Source organism: Gallus gallus, chromosome 2 (genome assembly GCF_016699485.2).
Source record: "Gallus gallus isolate bGalGal1 chromosome 2, bGalGal1.mat.broiler.GRCg7b, whole genome shotgun sequence".
In the NCBI taxonomy this organism is placed as follows: domain Eukaryota; kingdom Metazoa; phylum Chordata; class Aves; order Galliformes; family Phasianidae; genus Gallus; species Gallus gallus.
In genome coordinates, this window is record NC_052533.1 from 52,207,268 (window position 1) to 52,227,855 (window position 20,588).

A 20,588-nucleotide genomic window follows, 5' to 3' on the forward strand; every position below is an offset into this window, starting at 1 on the left:
CGCTTTTCTCCCGAAAAGATTTCATTGTCTCCAAAAAATACCAGCTTTCTTTGAAAGGTATGACATTTTCTCCACCAAGTAACAATTTCTGCCCTAAAATATGGCGTTGTTTTTCCCCCAGAATACCACTTTGCACCCTAAAAGATGGCATTTTACTCTTCGTCTTGTGTTCACACAGAGATCACAACTGCTAGCGCTACTCAACGTGCCAGTCACCTCTTTGACGGAGAGTCTTCGTTCCTTCTCTCCTCCGTAACAGAAAGTCAGAGTGCAGCAATGGAGAAAGAGAGAGAAACGAACTCTCTCCAAATTAAGCGCCAGTGGCTCTGAATGGTGGCTCCAGGAGATGTGCTTTCGGCGAGAACGCAAGGTGATGGCAAAATCGCTCCTTTCCGCGCTGCGGAGAAAAGCCCCCTGTTCGGAGGAAAGCAGCCGGCTGAAGTCGCTCTCTGCCGGCTACCGAATTGCCCGAATGCGCGGCTGTCGGCAGCAAGCGGCATTCGGGGACGCGACCGAACGCTTTGCCTAGCTGTTCTCCGCGACTGAGGATTTCTGCCGATAAGAGCGGACTCGGGCAGTTCCGTAGTTTCCTTTTGCAAGAGAAAATTTTTCGTCTTTAGGAAAAAAGTAATACTGTCGGGGAAAACAATGTTGTCTTCCCGAGAAGACCGTATTTTGGGGTAAGATCTAGCATTGCTGTGGGAACACTTACCTTTTGCTGGAATGTCATGTTGTGGTGGGAAAAGAGTTGGAGAAAAGAAATTCTCGACTTTGCGAGAAAAGCTTGATTTCTGAAGGGGAGTTGTAATGTTTTGGGTAGAAAATGTCACATTTGGGGGAGAAAAGTAGGTATTTCTAAGGACAGTGACATTTTCTGGGAGAAAACGTCTTCCTCTCGGGAGATGAAGTGGTATTTGCGGATACAATCTCCTACCCTTTGGAGAAGAGTTGTATTCTGGCAAGGAAAAGACATATTTTGGGGAGAAAAGTGATAGCCTGTGGAGAAAATGGCATCGTTTTGAAGACCTGTGGGACAGAAAGCAACACCCCTTCCTTCCGCGTTTGCGCTCCGCAAGCCCCAGTCCTCCTGCTTTTTGCCCCGGCAAGCACCCTTCCGTCGCAATTTCGGCACAACAAGCATCCTGCCTTCCGCATTTTGGACCAGAAGGCCAGCAGCCTTTTGCCCTTGCACCCCGCCCGCCTCCTTCCTTCTGGTTTTCGGCACAGAAAAGAACTCTCCCTTCTGGGCTTCTGGCCTGCAAGCCCCCTTCCTTTAGGGTTTCACACCACGAAGACCCCTTCTTTCAGTCTTTCACACCAGCAGGCCACCACCAGCAGCCCAGGACTCCACCTTCCTTCTGCATTTTGGACTAGCAAAGTCCCATTCCTACCGCGTTCTCTGTGCAGACAAGCTCACCCTTATCCACCCACTCCTCCCGTACCGTTTTCTCCCCTAAATATAATTCTGTCTCCCACGGAACAGCACTTGCGGAGCGCAATCGCAGAAGGAAGGGGTGTTGCTTTCTGTCCCACAGGTCTTCAAAACGATGCCATTTTCTGCCCCAAATATAATGTGCCCACTTTTCTCCCCAAAATATGGCTTTTCCTTGCCAAAATACAACTCTTCTCCAGGGGGTTGGAGATTGTATCCGCAAATGCCACCTCATCTCCCGAGAGTGAGACGTTTTCTCCCAGAGAATACCACCACCTCTCTCCCAGAAATAGGACGTTTTCTCCCCTGAAATGTCACTTTTCTCTCCAAATTAGGACATTCTCACCAAAATGCAACTTTTCCCTCCCAGCCGTCACCAAGCCTCCCCAAAATACCCCATTTCTCCAGAAATGTTCTGCTTTCTCCCCAAAATACCATTTTCTCCCCCAGAGGTGACGTTTTCTCCTACAAAACAGCACTGTTCTTCTCAAAATGAAACACTTTCTCCCGCTTCATACCACTCCCAAGACTCGAAGGGAGCGTATAAACAGGAGGGGGAACGGTCGTTTACGAGGGTGTATAGCGATAGGACGAGGGGGAATGGGTTTCCACCGAGACGGGGGGCGTTCTGGTTACATAGTAGGAAGAAGTTTTTCACACAGAGGCCGGTGACGCACTGGAACAGGTTGCCCAAGGAGGTTGCGGCTGCCCCATCCCTGGAAGCATTCGAGCCCAGGCTGGGTGTGGCTCTGGGCAGCCTGGACTAGTGGTTGGCATATTCCATGATATCAATAGAATATACGAATATGCTTCTCTCCGACAATGACGCATGTTCTACGCGAAGAAAAAAACGAATTTTTCTCCAAGAAATATGGCATCTCCAACAACACAATGCCATTTTTCTCCCAAGCATACGACTTCGTCTCCCACAAAGTACCACTCCCCCAGGAAAAAAATGACATTTTCTCCCCAAAATACCACTTCTTCTCCCCCACATAACGCAAAAGACAAACATGCCACATTTTCGGGGGGAAAGTGGCATTTTGCGAGAGAAAATTTGAAATGCCTCGAGGAAAAAGTATACTGTGTTGGAGAATCTGTCATATTCTCTGGAGAAACGCTGTATTTTGAGGAGCAAACGTCCTGTCTGGGGGAGAGGTTGTGGTATGTTGTGGGAGCCAATGTCATATTATTGGGCGAGAACTGTTTTCTTTTTTTTTTAAAGGAAATGCCCTACTTTTGAAAGAAGGAATGCGATTTTTGAAGAGAAGGCGTACTATTTTGGGGAGGAAGTTGCTATTTTGCCGCAGAAAGATCCTGTTTTTTGTAGGCTATGGTATTTTTTGGAGAAAGTATAACATTTCTGGGGAGAAGAGTTATTTCTCTCGCCAAATACTACTCTCTCCCAGAGATACGGAAGTTTCTGCACAAGATGTTGTTTTCTCCAGGGAATACATTTCCTCCCGCATAATACCACTCTTGTTCCGAAAATGCAGAACTTTCTCTTGAAAAATACCGCTTTTCTCCCGAAAAGATTTCATTGTCTCCAAAAAATACCAGCTTTCTTTGAAAGGTATGACATTTTCTCCACCAAGTAACAATTTCTGCCCTAAAATATGGCGTTGTTTTTCCCCCAGAATACCACTTTGCACCCTAAAAGATGGCATTTTACTCTTCGTCTTGTGTTCACACAGAGATCACAACTGCTAGCGCTACTCAACGTGCCAGTCACCTCTTTGACGGAGAGTCTTCGTTCCTTCTCTCCTCCGTAACAGAAAGTCAGAGTGCAGCAATGGAGAAAGAGAGAGAAACGAACTCTCTCCAAATTAAGCGCCAGTGGCTCTGAATGGTGGCTCCAGGAGATGTGCTTTCGGCGAGAACGCAAGGTGATGGCAAAATCGCTCCTTTCCGCGCTGCGGAGAAAAGCCCCCTGTTCGGAGGAAAGCAGCCGGCTGAAGTCGCTCTCTGCCGGCTACCGAATTGCCCGAATGCGCGGCTGTCGGCAGCAAGCGGCATTCGGGGACGCGACCGAACGCTTTGCCTAGCTGTTCTCCGCGACTGAGGATTTCTGCCGATAAGAGCGGACTCGGGCAGTTCCGTAGTTTCCTTTTGCAAGAGAAAATTTTTCGTCTTTAGGAAAAAAGTAATACTGTCGGGGAAAACAATGTTGTCTTCCCGAGAAGACCGTATTTTGGGGTAAGATCTAGCATTGCTGTGGGAACACTTACCTTTTGCTGGAATGTCATGTTGTGGTGGGAAAAGAGTTGGAGAAAAGAAATTCTCGACTTTGCGAGAAAAGCTTGATTTCTGAAGGGGAGTTGTAATGTTTTGGGTAGAAAATGTCACATTTGGGGGAGAAAAGTAGGTATTTCTAAGGACAGTGACATTTTCTGGGAGAAAACGTCTTCCTCTCGGGAGATGAAGTGGTATTTGCGGATACAATCTCCTACCCTTTGGAGAAGAGTTGTATTCTGGCAAGGAAAAGACATATTTTGGGGAGAAAAGTGATAGCCTGTGGAGAAAATGGCATCGTTTTGAAGACCTGTGGGACAGAAAGCAACACCCCTTCCTTCCGCGTTTGCGCTCCGCAAGCCCCAGTCCTCCTGCTTTTTGCCCCGGCAAGCACCCTTCCGTCGCAATTTCGGCACAACAAGCATCCTGCCTTCCGCATTTTGGACCAGAAGGCCAGCAGCCTTTTGCCCTTGCACCCCGCCCGCCTCCTTCCTTCTGGTTTTCGGCACAGAAAAGAACTCTCCCTTCTGGGCTTCTGGCCTGCAAGCCCCCTTCCTTTAGGGTTTCACACCACGAAGACCCCTTCTTTCAGTCTTTCACACCAGCAGGCCACCACCAGCAGCCCAGGACTCCACCTTCCTTCTGCATTTTGGACTAGCAAAGTCCCATTCCTACCGCGTTCTCTGTGCAGACAAGCTCACCCTTATCCACCCACTCCTCCCGTACCGTTTTCTCCCCTAAATATAATTCTGTCTCCCACGGAACAGCACTTGCGGAGCGCAATCGCAGAAGGAAGGGGTGTTGCTTTCTGTCCCACAGGTCTTCAAAACGATGCCATTTTCTGCCCCAAATATAATGTGCCCACTTTTCTCCCCAAAATATGGCTTTTCCTTGCCAAAATACAACTCTTCTCCAGGGGGTTGGAGATTGTATCCGCAAATGCCACCTCATCTCCCGAGAGTGAGACGTTTTCTCCCAGAGAATACCACCACCTCTCTCCCAGAAATAGGACGTTTTCTCCCCTGAAATGTCACTTTTCTCTCCAAATTAGGACATTCTCACCAAAATGCAACTTTTCCCTCCCAGCCGTCACCAAGCCTCCCCAAAATACCCCATTTCTCCAGAAATGTTCTGCTTTCTCCCCAAAATACCATTTTCTCCCCCAGAGGTGACGTTTTCTCCTACAAAACAGCACTGTTCTTCTCAAAATGAAACACTTTCTCCCGCTTCATACCACTCCCAAGACTCGAAGGGAGCGTATAAACAGGAGGGGGAACGGTCGTTTACGAGGGTGTATAGCGATAGGACGAGGGGGAATGGGTTTCCACCGAGACGGGGGGCGTTCTGGTTACATAGTAGGAAGAAGTTTTTCACACAGAGGCCGGTGACGCACTGGAACAGGTTGCCCAAGGAGGTTGCGGCTGCCCCATCCCTGGAAGCATTCGAGCCCAGGCTGGGTGTGGCTCTGGGCAGCCTGGACTAGTGGTTGGCATATTCCATGATATCAATAGAATATACGAATATGCTTCTCTCCGACAATGACGCATGTTCTACGCGAAGAAAAAAACGAATTTTTCTCCAAGAAATATGGCATCTCCAACAACACAATGCCATTTTTCTCCCAAGCATACGACTTCGTCTCCCACAAAGTACCACTCCCCCAGGAAAAAAATGACATTTTCTCCCCAAAATACCACTTCTTCTCCCCCACATAACGCAAAAGACAAACATGCCACATTTTCGGGGGGAAAGTGGCATTTTGCGAGAGAAAATTTGAAATGCCTCGAGGAAAAAGTATACTGTGTTGGAGAATCTGTCATATTCTCTGGAGAAACGCTGTATTTTGAGGAGCAAACGTCCTGTCTGGGGGAGAGGTTGTGGTATGTTGTGGGAGCCAATGTCATATTATTGGGCGAGAACTGTTTTCTTTTTTTTTTAAAGGAAATGCCCTACTTTTGAAAGAAGGAATGCGATTTTTGAAGAGAAGGCGTACTATTTTGGGGAGGAAGTTGCTATTTTGCCGCAGAAAGATCCTGTTTTTTGTAGGCTATGGTATTTTTTGGAGAAAGTATAACATTTCTGGGGAGAAGAGTTATTTCTCTCGCCAAATACTACTCTCTCCCAGAGATACGGAAGTTTCTGCACAAGATGTTGTTTTCTCCAGGGAATACATTTCCTCCCGCATAATACCACTCTTGTTCCGAAAATGCAGAACTTTCTCTTGAAAAATACCGCTTTTCTCCCGAAAAGATTTCATTGTCTCCAAAAAATACCAGCTTTCTTTGAAAGGTATGACATTTTCTCCACCAAGTAACAATTTCTGCCCTAAAATATGGCGTTGTTTTTCCCCCAGAATACCACTTTGCACCCTAAAAGATGGCATTTTACTCTTCGTCTTGTGTTCACACAGAGATCACAACTGCTAGCGCTACTCAACGTGCCAGTCACCTCTTTGACGGAGAGTCTTCGTTCCTTCTCTCCTCCGTAACAGAAAGTCAGAGTGCAGCAATGGAGAAAGAGAGAGAAACGAACTCTCTCCAAATTAAGCGCCAGTGGCTCTGAATGGTGGCTCCAGGAGATGTGCTTTCGGCGAGAACGCAAGGTGATGGCAAAATCGCTCCTTTCCGCGCTGCGGAGAAAAGCCCCCTGTTCGGAGGAAAGCAGCCGGCTGAAGTCGCTCTCTGCCGGCTACCGAATTGCCCGAATGCGCGGCTGTCGGCAGCAAGCGGCATTCGGGGACGCGACCGAACGCTTTGCCTAGCTGTTCTCCGCGACTGAGGATTTCTGCCGATAAGAGCGGACTCGGGCAGTTCCGTAGTTTCCTTTTGCAAGAGAAAATTTTTCGTCTTTAGGAAAAAAGTAATACTGTCGGGGAAAACAATGTTGTCTTCCCGAGAAGACCGTATTTTGGGGTAAGATCTAGCATTGCTGTGGGAACACTTACCTTTTGCTGGAATGTCATGTTGTGGTGGGAAAAGAGTTGGAGAAAAGAAATTCTCGACTTTGCGAGAAAAGCTTGATTTCTGAAGGGGAGTTGTAATGTTTTGGGTAGAAAATGTCACATTTGGGGGAGAAAAGTAGGTATTTCTAAGGACAGTGACATTTTCTGGGAGAAAACGTCTTCCTCTCGGGAGATGAAGTGGTATTTGCGGATACAATCTCCTACCCTTTGGAGAAGAGTTGTATTCTGGCAAGGAAAAGACATATTTTGGGGAGAAAAGTGATAGCCTGTGGAGAAAATGGCATCGTTTTGAAGACCTGTGGGACAGAAAGCAACACCCCTTCCTTCCGCGTTTGCGCTCCGCAAGCCCCAGTCCTCCTGCTTTTTGCCCCGGCAAGCACCCTTCCGTCGCAATTTCGGCACAACAAGCATCCTGCCTTCCGCATTTTGGACCAGAAGGCCAGCAGCCTTTTGCCCTTGCACCCCGCCCGCCTCCTTCCTTCTGGTTTTCGGCACAGAAAAGAACTCTCCCTTCTGGGCTTCTGGCCTGCAAGCCCCCTTCCTTTAGGGTTTCACACCACGAAGACCCCTTCTTTCAGTCTTTCACACCAGCAGGCCACCACCAGCAGCCCAGGACTCCACCTTCCTTCTGCATTTTGGACTAGCAAAGTCCCATTCCTACCGCGTTCTCTGTGCAGACAAGCTCACCCTTATCCACCCACTCCTCCCGTACCGTTTTCTCCCCTAAATATAATTCTGTCTCCCACGGAACAGCACTTGCGGAGCGCAATCGCAGAAGGAAGGGGTGTTGCTTTCTGTCCCACAGGTCTTCAAAACGATGCCATTTTCTGCCCCAAATATAATGTGCCCACTTTTCTCCCCAAAATATGGCTTTTCCTTGCCAAAATACAACTCTTCTCCAGGGGGTTGGAGATTGTATCCGCAAATGCCACCTCATCTCCCGAGAGTGAGACGTTTTCTCCCAGAGAATACCACCACCTCTCTCCCAGAAATAGGACGTTTTCTCCCCTGAAATGTCACTTTTCTCTCCAAATTAGGACATTCTCACCAAAATGCAACTTTTCCCTCCCAGCCGTCACCAAGCCTCCCCAAAATACCCCATTTCTCCAGAAATGTTCTGCTTTCTCCCCAAAATACCATTTTCTCCCCCAGAGGTGACGTTTTCTCCTACAAAACAGCACTGTTCTTCTCAAAATGAAACACTTTCTCCCGCTTCATACCACTCCCAAGACTCGAAGGGAGCGTATAAACAGGAGGGGGAACGGTCGTTTACGAGGGTGTATAGCGATAGGACGAGGGGGAATGGGTTTCCACCGAGACGGGGGGCGTTCTGGTTACATAGTAGGAAGAAGTTTTTCACACAGAGGCCGGTGACGCACTGGAACAGGTTGCCCAAGGAGGTTGCGGCTGCCCCATCCCTGGAAGCATTCGAGCCCAGGCTGGGTGTGGCTCTGGGCAGCCTGGACTAGTGGTTGGCATATTCCATGATATCAATAGAATATACGAATATGCTTCTCTCCGACAATGACGCATGTTCTACGCGAAGAAAAAAACGAATTTTTCTCCAAGAAATATGGCATCTCCAACAACACAATGCCATTTTTCTCCCAAGCATACGACTTCGTCTCCCACAAAGTACCACTCCCCCAGGAAAAAAATGACATTTTCTCCCCAAAATACCACTTCTTCTCCCCCACATAACGCAAAAGACAAACATGCCACATTTTCGGGGGGAAAGTGGCATTTTGCGAGAGAAAATTTGAAATGCCTCGAGGAAAAAGTATACTGTGTTGGAGAATCTGTCATATTCTCTGGAGAAACGCTGTATTTTGAGGAGCAAACGTCCTGTCTGGGGGAGAGGTTGTGGTATGTTGTGGGAGCCAATGTCATATTATTGGGCGAGAACTGTTTTCTTTTTTTTTTAAAGGAAATGCCCTACTTTTGAAAGAAGGAATGCGATTTTTGAAGAGAAGGCGTACTATTTTGGGGAGGAAGTTGCTATTTTGCCGCAGAAAGATCCTGTTTTTTGTAGGCTATGGTATTTTTTGGAGAAAGTATAACATTTCTGGGGAGAAGAGTTATTTCTCTCGCCAAATACTACTCTCTCCCAGAGATACGGAAGTTTCTGCACAAGATGTTGTTTTCTCCAGGGAATACATTTCCTCCCGCATAATACCACTCTTGTTCCGAAAATGCAGAACTTTCTCTTGAAAAATACCGCTTTTCTCCCGAAAAGATTTCATTGTCTCCAAAAAATACCAGCTTTCTTTGAAAGGTATGACATTTTCTCCACCAAGTAACAATTTCTGCCCTAAAATATGGCGTTGTTTTTCCCCCAGAATACCACTTTGCACCCTAAAAGATGGCATTTTACTCTTCGTCTTGTGTTCACACAGAGATCACAACTGCTAGCGCTACTCAACGTGCCAGTCACCTCTTTGACGGAGAGTCTTCGTTCCTTCTCTCCTCCGTAACAGAAAGTCAGAGTGCAGCAATGGAGAAAGAGAGAGAAACGAACTCTCTCCAAATTAAGCGCCAGTGGCTCTGAATGGTGGCTCCAGGAGATGTGCTTTCGGCGAGAACGCAAGGTGATGGCAAAATCGCTCCTTTCCGCGCTGCGGAGAAAAGCCCCCTGTTCGGAGGAAAGCAGCCGGCTGAAGTCGCTCTCTGCCGGCTACCGAATTGCCCGAATGCGCGGCTGTCGGCAGCAAGCGGCATTCGGGGACGCGACCGAACGCTTTGCCTAGCTGTTCTCCGCGACTGAGGATTTCTGCCGATAAGAGCGGACTCGGGCAGTTCCGTAGTTTCCTTTTGCAAGAGAAAATTTTTCGTCTTTAGGAAAAAAGTAATACTGTCGGGGAAAACAATGTTGTCTTCCCGAGAAGACCGTATTTTGGGGTAAGATCTAGCATTGCTGTGGGAACACTTACCTTTTGCTGGAATGTCATGTTGTGGTGGGAAAAGAGTTGGAGAAAAGAAATTCTCGACTTTGCGAGAAAAGCTTGATTTCTGAAGGGGAGTTGTAATGTTTTGGGTAGAAAATGTCACATTTGGGGGAGAAAAGTAGGTATTTCTAAGGACAGTGACATTTTCTGGGAGAAAACGTCTTCCTCTCGGGAGATGAAGTGGTATTTGCGGATACAATCTCCTACCCTTTGGAGAAGAGTTGTATTCTGGCAAGGAAAAGACATATTTTGGGGAGAAAAGTGATAGCCTGTGGAGAAAATGGCATCGTTTTGAAGACCTGTGGGACAGAAAGCAACACCCCTTCCTTCCGCGTTTGCGCTCCGCAAGCCCCAGTCCTCCTGCTTTTTGCCCCGGCAAGCACCCTTCCGTCGCAATTTCGGCACAACAAGCATCCTGCCTTCCGCATTTTGGACCAGAAGGCCAGCAGCCTTTTGCCCTTGCACCCCGCCCGCCTCCTTCCTTCTGGTTTTCGGCACAGAAAAGAACTCTCCCTTCTGGGCTTCTGGCCTGCAAGCCCCCTTCCTTTAGGGTTTCACACCACGAAGACCCCTTCTTTCAGTCTTTCACACCAGCAGGCCACCACCAGCAGCCCAGGACTCCACCTTCCTTCTGCATTTTGGACTAGCAAAGTCCCATTCCTACCGCGTTCTCTGTGCAGACAAGCTCACCCTTATCCACCCACTCCTCCCGTACCGTTTTCTCCCCTAAATATAATTCTGTCTCCCACGGAACAGCACTTGCGGAGCGCAATCGCAGAAGGAAGGGGTGTTGCTTTCTGTCCCACAGGTCTTCAAAACGATGCCATTTTCTGCCCCAAATATAATGTGCCCACTTTTCTCCCCAAAATATGGCTTTTCCTTGCCAAAATACAACTCTTCTCCAGGGGGTTGGAGATTGTATCCGCAAATGCCACCTCATCTCCCGAGAGTGAGACGTTTTCTCCCAGAGAATACCACCACCTCTCTCCCAGAAATAGGACGTTTTCTCCCCTGAAATGTCACTTTTCTCTCCAAATTAGGACATTCTCACCAAAATGCAACTTTTCCCTCCCAGCCGTCACCAAGCCTCCCCAAAATACCCCATTTCTCCAGAAATGTTCTGCTTTCTCCCCAAAATACCATTTTCTCCCCCAGAGGTGACGTTTTCTCCTACAAAACAGCACTGTTCTTCTCAAAATGAAACACTTTCTCCCGCTTCATACCACTCCCAAGACTCGAAGGGAGCGTATAAACAGGAGGGGGAACGGTCGTTTACGAGGGTGTATAGCGATAGGACGAGGGGGAATGGGTTTCCACCGAGACGGGGGGCGTTCTGGTTACATAGTAGGAAGAAGTTTTTCACACAGAGGCCGGTGACGCACTGGAACAGGTTGCCCAAGGAGGTTGCGGCTGCCCCATCCCTGGAAGCATTCGAGCCCAGGCTGGGTGTGGCTCTGGGCAGCCTGGACTAGTGGTTGGCATATTCCATGATATCAATAGAATATACGAATATGCTTCTCTCCGACAATGACGCATGTTCTACGCGAAGAAAAAAACGAATTTTTCTCCAAGAAATATGGCATCTCCAACAACACAATGCCATTTTTCTCCCAAGCATACGACTTCGTCTCCCACAAAGTACCACTCCCCCAGGAAAAAAATGACATTTTCTCCCCAAAATACCACTTCTTCTCCCCCACATAACGCAAAAGACAAACATGCCACATTTTCGGGGGGAAAGTGGCATTTTGCGAGAGAAAATTTGAAATGCCTCGAGGAAAAAGTATACTGTGTTGGAGAATCTGTCATATTCTCTGGAGAAACGCTGTATTTTGAGGAGCAAACGTCCTGTCTGGGGGAGAGGTTGTGGTATGTTGTGGGAGCCAATGTCATATTATTGGGCGAGAACTGTTTTCTTTTTTTTTTAAAGGAAATGCCCTACTTTTGAAAGAAGGAATGCGATTTTTGAAGAGAAGGCGTACTATTTTGGGGAGGAAGTTGCTATTTTGCCGCAGAAAGATCCTGTTTTTTGTAGGCTATGGTATTTTTTGGAGAAAGTATAACATTTCTGGGGAGAAGAGTTATTTCTCTCGCCAAATACTACTCTCTCCCAGAGATACGGAAGTTTCTGCACAAGATGTTGTTTTCTCCAGGGAATACATTTCCTCCCGCATAATACCACTCTTGTTCCGAAAATGCAGAACTTTCTCTTGAAAAATACCGCTTTTCTCCCGAAAAGATTTCATTGTCTCCAAAAAATACCAGCTTTCTTTGAAAGGTATGACATTTTCTCCACCAAGTAACAATTTCTGCCCTAAAATATGGCGTTGTTTTTCCCCCAGAATACCACTTTGCACCCTAAAAGATGGCATTTTACTCTTCGTCTTGTGTTCACACAGAGATCACAACTGCTAGCGCTACTCAACGTGCCAGTCACCTCTTTGACGGAGAGTCTTCGTTCCTTCTCTCCTCCGTAACAGAAAGTCAGAGTGCAGCAATGGAGAAAGAGAGAGAAACGAACTCTCTCCAAATTAAGCGCCAGTGGCTCTGAATGGTGGCTCCAGGAGATGTGCTTTCGGCGAGAACGCAAGGTGATGGCAAAATCGCTCCTTTCCGCGCTGCGGAGAAAAGCCCCCTGTTCGGAGGAAAGCAGCCGGCTGAAGTCGCTCTCTGCCGGCTACCGAATTGCCCGAATGCGCGGCTGTCGGCAGCAAGCGGCATTCGGGGACGCGACCGAACGCTTTGCCTAGCTGTTCTCCGCGACTGAGGATTTCTGCCGATAAGAGCGGACTCGGGCAGTTCCGTAGTTTCCTTTTGCAAGAGAAAATTTTTCGTCTTTAGGAAAAAAGTAATACTGTCGGGGAAAACAATGTTGTCTTCCCGAGAAGACCGTATTTTGGGGTAAGATCTAGCATTGCTGTGGGAACACTTACCTTTTGCTGGAATGTCATGTTGTGGTGGGAAAAGAGTTGGAGAAAAGAAATTCTCGACTTTGCGAGAAAAGCTTGATTTCTGAAGGGGAGTTGTAATGTTTTGGGTAGAAAATGTCACATTTGGGGGAGAAAAGTAGGTATTTCTAAGGACAGTGACATTTTCTGGGAGAAAACGTCTTCCTCTCGGGAGATGAAGTGGTATTTGCGGATACAATCTCCTACCCTTTGGAGAAGAGTTGTATTCTGGCAAGGAAAAGACATATTTTGGGGAGAAAAGTGATAGCCTGTGGAGAAAATGGCATCGTTTTGAAGACCTGTGGGACAGAAAGCAACACCCCTTCCTTCCGCGTTTGCGCTCCGCAAGCCCCAGTCCTCCTGCTTTTTGCCCCGGCAAGCACCCTTCCGTCGCAATTTCGGCACAACAAGCATCCTGCCTTCCGCATTTTGGACCAGAAGGCCAGCAGCCTTTTGCCCTTGCACCCCGCCCGCCTCCTTCCTTCTGGTTTTCGGCACAGAAAAGAACTCTCCCTTCTGGGCTTCTGGCCTGCAAGCCCCCTTCCTTTAGGGTTTCACACCACGAAGACCCCTTCTTTCAGTCTTTCACACCAGCAGGCCACCACCAGCAGCCCAGGACTCCACCTTCCTTCTGCATTTTGGACTAGCAAAGTCCCATTCCTACCGCGTTCTCTGTGCAGACAAGCTCACCCTTATCCACCCACTCCTCCCGTACCGTTTTCTCCCCTAAATATAATTCTGTCTCCCACGGAACAGCACTTGCGGAGCGCAATCGCAGAAGGAAGGGGTGTTGCTTTCTGTCCCACAGGTCTTCAAAACGATGCCATTTTCTGCCCCAAATATAATGTGCCCACTTTTCTCCCCAAAATATGGCTTTTCCTTGCCAAAATACAACTCTTCTCCAGGGGGTTGGAGATTGTATCCGCAAATGCCACCTCATCTCCCGAGAGTGAGACGTTTTCTCCCAGAGAATACCACCACCTCTCTCCCAGAAATAGGACGTTTTCTCCCCTGAAATGTCACTTTTCTCTCCAAATTAGGACATTCTCACCAAAATGCAACTTTTCCCTCCCAGCCGTCACCAAGCCTCCCCAAAATACCCCATTTCTCCAGAAATGTTCTGCTTTCTCCCCAAAATACCATTTTCTCCCCCAGAGGTGACGTTTTCTCCTACAAAACAGCACTGTTCTTCTCAAAATGAAACACTTTCTCCCGCTTCATACCACTCCCAAGACTCGAAGGGAGCGTATAAACAGGAGGGGGAACGGTCGTTTACGAGGGTGTATAGCGATAGGACGAGGGGGAATGGGTTTCCACCGAGACGGGGGGCGTTCTGGTTACATAGTAGGAAGAAGTTTTTCACACAGAGGCCGGTGACGCACTGGAACAGGTTGCCCAAGGAGGTTGCGGCTGCCCCATCCCTGGAAGCATTCGAGCCCAGGCTGGGTGTGGCTCTGGGCAGCCTGGACTAGTGGTTGGCATATTCCATGATATCAATAGAATATACGAATATGCTTCTCTCCGACAATGACGCATGTTCTACGCGAAGAAAAAAACGAATTTTTCTCCAAGAAATATGGCATCTCCAACAACACAATGCCATTTTTCTCCCAAGCATACGACTTCGTCTCCCACAAAGTACCACTCCCCCAGGAAAAAAATGACATTTTCTCCCCAAAATACCACTTCTTCTCCCCCACATAACGCAAAAGACAAACATGCCACATTTTCGGGGGGAAAGTGGCATTTTGCGAGAGAAAATTTGAAATGCCTCGAGGAAAAAGTATACTGTGTTGGAGAATCTGTCATATTCTCTGGAGAAACGCTGTATTTTGAGGAGCAAACGTCCTGTCTGGGGGAGAGGTTGTGGTATGTTGTGGGAGCCAATGTCATATTATTGGGCGAGAACTGTTTTCTTTTTTTTTTAAAGGAAATGCCCTACTTTTGAAAGAAGGAATGCGATTTTTGAAGAGAAGGCGTACTATTTTGGGGAGGAAGTTGCTATTTTGCCGCAGAAAGATCCTGTTTTTTGTAGGCTATGGTATTTTTTGGAGAAAGTATAACATTTCTGGGGAGAAGAGTTATTTCTCTCGCCAAATACTACTCTCTCCCAGAGATACGGAAGTTTCTGCACAAGATGTTGTTTTCTCCAGGGAATACATTTCCTCCCGCATAATACCACTCTTGTTCCGAAAATGCAGAACTTTCTCTTGAAAAATACCGCTTTTCTCCCGAAAAGATTTCATTGTCTCCAAAAAATACCAGCTTTCTTTGAAAGGTATGACATTTTCTCCACCAAGTAACAATTTCTGCCCTAAAATATGGCGTTGTTTTTCCCCCAGAATACCACTTTGCACCCTAAAAGATGGCATTTTACTCTTCGTCTTGTGTTCACACAGAGATCACAACTGCTAGCGCTACTCAACGTGCCAGTCACCTCTTTGACGGAGAGTCTTCGTTCCTTCTCTCCTCCGTAACAGAAAGTCAGAGTGCAGCAATGGAGAAAGAGAGAGAAACGAACTCTCTCCAAATTAAGCGCCAGTGGCTCTGAATGGTGGCTCCAGGAGATGTGCTTTCGGCGAGAACGCAAGGTGATGGCAAAATCGCTCCTTTCCGCGCTGCGGAGAAAAGCCCCCTGTTCGGAGGAAAGCAGCCGGCTGAAGTCGCTCTCTGCCGGCTACCGAATTGCCCGAATGCGCGGCTGTCGGCAGCAAGCGGCATTCGGGGACGCGACCGAACGCTTTGCCTAGCTGTTCTCCGCGACTGAGGATTTCTGCCGATAAGAGCGGACTCGGGCAGTTCCGTAGTTTCCTTTTGCAAGAGAAAATTTTTCGTCTTTAGGAAAAAAGTAATACTGTCGGGGAAAACAATGTTGTCTTCCCGAGAAGACCGTATTTTGGGGTAAGATCTAGCATTGCTGTGGGAACACTTACCTTTTGCTGGAATGTCATGTTGTGGTGGGAAAAGAGTTGGAGAAAAGAAATTCTCGACTTTGCGAGAAAAGCTTGATTTCTGAAGGGGAGTTGTAATGTTTTGGGTAGAAAATGTCACATTTGGGGGAGAAAAGTAGGTATTTCTAAGGACAGTGACATTTTCTGGGAGAAAACGTCTTCCTCTCGGGAGATGAAGTGGTATTTGCGGATACAATCTCCTACCCTTTGGAGAAGAGTTGTATTCTGGCAAGGAAAAGACATATTTTGGGGAGAAAAGTGATAGCCTGTGGAGAAAATGGCATCGTTTTGAAGACCTGTGGGACAGAAAGCAACACCCCTTCCTTCCGCGTTTGCGCTCCGCAAGCCCCAGTCCTCCTGCTTTTTGCCCCGGCAAGCACCCTTCCGTCGCAATTTCGGCACAACAAGCATCCTGCCTTCCGCATTTTGGACCAGAAGGCCAGCAGCCTTTTGCCCTTGCACCCCGCCCGCCTCCTTCCTTCTGGTTTTCGGCACAGAAAAGAACTCTCCCTTCTGGGCTTCTGGCCTGCAAGCCCCCTTCCTTTAGGGTTTCACACCACGAAGACCCCTTCTTTCAGTCTTTCACACCAGCAGGCCACCACCAGCAGCCCAGGACTCCACCTTCCTTCTGCATTTTGGACTAGCAAAGTCCCATTCCTACCGCGTTCTCTGTGCAGACAAGCTCACCCTTATCCACCCACTCCTCCCGTACCGTTTTCTCCCCTAAATATAATTCTGTCTCCCACGGAACAGCACTTGCGGAGCGCAATCGCAGAAGGAAGGGGTGTTGCTTTCTGTCCCACAGGTCTTCAAAACGATGCCATTTTCTGCCCCAAATATAATGTGCCCACTTTTCTCCCCAAAATATGGCTTTTCCTTGCCAAAATACAACTCTTCTCCAGGGGGTTGGAGATTGTATCCGCAAATGCCACCTCATCTCCCGAGAGTGAGACGTTTTCTCCCAGAGAATACCACCACCTCTCTCCCAGAAATAGGACGTTTTCTCCCCTGAAATGTCACTTTTCTCTCCAAATTAGGACATTCTCACCAAAATGCAACTTTTCCCTCCCAGCCGTCACCAAGCCTCCCCAAAATACCCCATTTCTCCAGAAATGTTCTGCTTTCTCCCCAAAATACCATTTTCTCCCCCAGAGGTGACGTTTTCTCCTACAAAACAGCACTGTTCTTCTCAAAATGAAACACTTTCTCCCGCTTCATACCACTCCCAAGACTCGAAGGGAGCGTATAAACAGGAGGGGGAACGGTCGTTTACGAGGGTGTATAGCGATAGGACGAGGGGGAATGGGTTTCCACCGAGACGGGGGGCGTTCTGGTTACATAGTAGGAAGAAGTTTTTCACACAGAGGCCGGTGACGCACTGGAACAGGTTGCCCAAGGAGGTTGCGGCTGCCCCATCCCTGGAAGCATTCGAGCCCAGGCTGGGTGTGGCTCTGGGCAGCCTGGACTAGTGGTTGGCATATTCCATGATATCAATAGAATATACGAATATGCTTCTCTCCGACAATGACGCATGTTCTACGCGAAGAAAAAAACGAATTTTTCTCCAAGAAATATGGCATCTCCAACAACACAATGCCATTTTTCTCCCAAGCATACGACTTCGTCTCCCACAAAGTACCACTCCCCCAGGAAAAAAATGACATTTTCTCCCCAAAATACCACTTCTTCTCCCCCACATAACGCAAAAGACAAACATGCCACATTTTCGGGGGGAAAGTGGCATTTTGCGAGAGAAAATTTGAAATGCCTCGAGGAAAAAGTATACTGTGTTGGAGAATCTGTCATATTCTCTGGAGAAACGCTGTATTTTGAGGAGCAAACGTCCTGTCTGGGGGAGAGGTTGTGGTATGTTGTGGGAGCCAATGTCATATTATTGGGCGAGAACTGTTTTCTTTTTTTTTTAAAGGAAATGCCCTACTTTTGAAAGAAGGAATGCGATTTTTGAAGAGAAGGCGTACTATTTTGGGGAGGAAGTTGCTATTTTGCCGCAGAAAGATCCTGTTTTTTGTAGGCTATGGTATTTTTTGGAGAAAGTATAACATTTCTGGGGAGAAGAGTTATTTCTCTCGCCAAATACTACTCTCTCCCAGAGATACGGAAGTTTCTGCACAAGATGTTGTTTTCTCCAGGGAATACATTTCCTCCCGCATAATACCACTCTTGTTCCGAAAATGCAGAACTTTCTCTTGAAAAATACCGCTTTTCTCCCGAAAAGATTTCATTGTCTCCAAAAAATACCAGCTTTCTTTGAAAGGTATGACATTTTCTCCACCAAGTAACAATTTCTGCCCTAAAATATGGCGTTGTTTTTCCCCCAGAATACCACTTTGCACCCTAAAAGATGGCATTTTACTCTTCGTCTTGTGTTCACACAGAGATCACAACTGCTAGCGCTACTCAACGTGCCAGTCACCTCTTTGACGGAGAGTCTTCGTTCCTTCTCTCCTCCGTAACAGAAAGTCAGAGTGCAGCAATGGAGAAAGAGAGAGAAACGAACTCTCTCCAAATTAAGCGCCAGTGGCTCTGAATGGTGGCTCCAGGAGATGTGCTTTCGGCGAGAACGCAAGGTGATGGCAAAATCGCTCCTTTCCGCGCTGCGGAGAAAAGCCCCCTGTTCGGAGGAAAGCAGCCGGCTGAAGTCGCTCTCTGCCGGCTACCGAATTGCCCGAATGCGCGGCTGTCGGCAGCAAGCGGCATTCGGGGACGCGACCGAACGCTTTGCCTAGCTGTTCTCCGCGACTGAGGATTTCTGCCGATAAGAGCGGACTCGGGCAGTTCCGTAGTTTCCTTTTGCAAGAGAAAATTTTTCGTCTTTAGGAAAAAAGTAATACTGTCGGGGAAAACAATGTTGTCTTCCCGAGAAGACCGTATTTTGGGGTAAGATCTAGCATTGCTGTGGGAACACTTACCTTTTGCTGGAATGTCATGTTGTGGTGGGAAAAGAGTTGGAGAAAAGAAATTCTCGACTTTGCGAGAAAAGCTTGATTTCTGAAGGGGAGTTGTAATGTTTTGGGTAGAAAATGTCACATTTGGGGGAGAAAAGTAGGTATTTCTAAGGACAGTGACATTTTCTGGGAGAAAACGTCTTCCTCTCGGGAGATGAAGTGGTATTTGCGGATACAATCTCCTACCCTTTGGAGAAGAGTTGTATTCTGGCAAGGAAAAGACATATTTTGGGGAGAAAAGTGATAGCCTGTGGAGAAAATGGCATCGTTTTGAAGACCTGTGGGACAGAAAGCAACACCCCTTCCTTCCGCGTTTGCGCTCCGCAAGCCCCAGTCCTCCTGCTTTTTGCCCCGGCAAGCACCCTTCCGTCGCAATTTCGGCACAACAAGCATCCTGCCTTCCGCATTTTGGACCAGAAGGCCAGCAGCCTTTTGCCCTTGCACCCCGCCCGCCTCCTTCCTTCTGGTTTTCGGCACAGAAAAGAACTCTCCCTTCTGGGCTTCTGGCCTGCAAGCCCCCTTCCTTTAGGGTTTCACACCACGAAGACCCCTTCTTTCAGTCTTTCACACCAGCAGGCCACCACCAGCAGCCCAGGACTCCACCTTCCTTCTGCATTTTGGACTAGCAAAGTCCCATTCCTACCGCGTTCTCTGTGCAGACAAGCTCACCCTTATCCACCCACTCCTCCCGTACCGTTTTCTCCCCTAAATATAATTCTGTCTCCCACGGAACAGCACTTGCGGAGCGCAATCGCAGAAGGAAGGGGTTGTTGCTTTCTGTCCCACAGGTCTTCAAAACGATGCCATTTTCTGCCCCAAATATAATGTGCCCACTTTTCTCCCCAAAATATGGCTTTTCCTTGCCAAAATACAACTCTTCTCCAGGGGGTAGGAGATTGTATCCGCAAATGCCACCTCATCTCCCTGAGAGTGAGACGTTTTCTCCCAGAGAATACCACCACCTCTCTCCCAGAAATAGGACGTTTTCTCCCCTGAAATGTCACTTTTCTCTCCAAATTAGGACATTCTCACCCAAATGCAACTTTTTTCCCTCCCAGCCGTCACCAAGCCTCCCCAAATACCCCATTTCTCCAGAAATGTTCTGCTTTCTCCCCAAAATACCATTTTCTCCCCCAGAGGTGACGTTTTCTCCTACAAAACAGCACTGTTCTTCTCAAAATGAAACACTTTCTCCCGCTTCATACCACTCCCAAGACTCGAAGGGAGCGTATAACAGGAGGGGGAACGGTCGTTTACGAGGGTGTATAGCGATAGGACGAGGGGGAATGGGTTTCCACCGAGACGGGGGCGTTCTGGTTACATAGTAGGAAGAAGTTTTTCACACAGAGGCCGGTGACGCACTGGAACAGGTTGCCCAAGGAGGTTGCGGCTGCCCCATCCTGGAAGCATTCGAGCCCAGGCTGGGTGTGGCTCTGGGCAGCCTGGACTAGTGGTTGGCATATTCCATGATATCAATAGAATATACGAATATGCTTCTCTCCGACAATGACGCATGTTCTACGCGAAGAAAAAAACGAAATTTTTCTCCAAGAAATATGGCATCTCCAACAACACAATGCCATTTTTTCTCCCAAGCATACGACTTCGTCTCCCACAAAGTACCACTCCCCCCAGGAAAAAAATGACATTTTTCTCCCCAAAATACCACTTCTTCTCCCCCACATAACGCAAAAGACAAACATGCCACATTTTCGGGGGGAAAGTGGCATTTTGCGAGAGAAAATTTGAAATGCCTCGAGGAAAAAGTATACTGTGTTGGAGAATCTGTCATATTCTCTGGAGAAACGCTGTATTTTGAGGAGCAAACGTTCCTGTCTGGGGGAGAGGTTGTGGTATGTTGTGGGAGCCCAATGTCATATTATGGGCTGAGAAACTGTTTTCTTTTTTTTTTAAAGGAAATGCCCTACTTTTGAAAGAAGGAATGCGATTTTTGAAGAGAAGGCGTACTATTTTGGGAGGAAGTTGCTATTTTGCCGCAGAAAGATCCTGTTTTTTGTAGGCTATGGTATTTTTTTTGGAGAAAGTATAACATTTCTGGGGAGAAGAGTTATTTCTCTCGCCAAATACTACTCTCTCCCAGAGATACGGAAGTTTCTGCACAAGATGTTGTTTTCTCCAGGGAATACATTTC

The 20,588-nt window shown here is 47.7% G+C and overlaps 1 long non-coding RNA gene across 1 annotated transcript in view; it reads left to right on the top strand.

Annotated features, from left to right (window-relative positions):
- LOC121109812 overlaps positions 1–20,588 on the top strand; it is a 44,288-nt gene that overhangs the window by 23,120 nt on the left and 580 nt on the right. Inside the window, exons 9-15 of the long non-coding RNA XR_005857916.1 lie at positions 179–680; positions 3,127–3,628; positions 6,075–6,576; positions 9,023–9,524; positions 11,971–12,472; positions 14,919–15,420; positions 17,867–18,368. This is a non-coding gene — a long non-coding RNA (uncharacterized LOC121109812). The remainder of the gene's footprint in view (positions 1–178; positions 681–3,126; positions 3,629–6,074; positions 6,577–9,022; positions 9,525–11,970; positions 12,473–14,918; positions 15,421–17,866; positions 18,369–20,588) is intronic.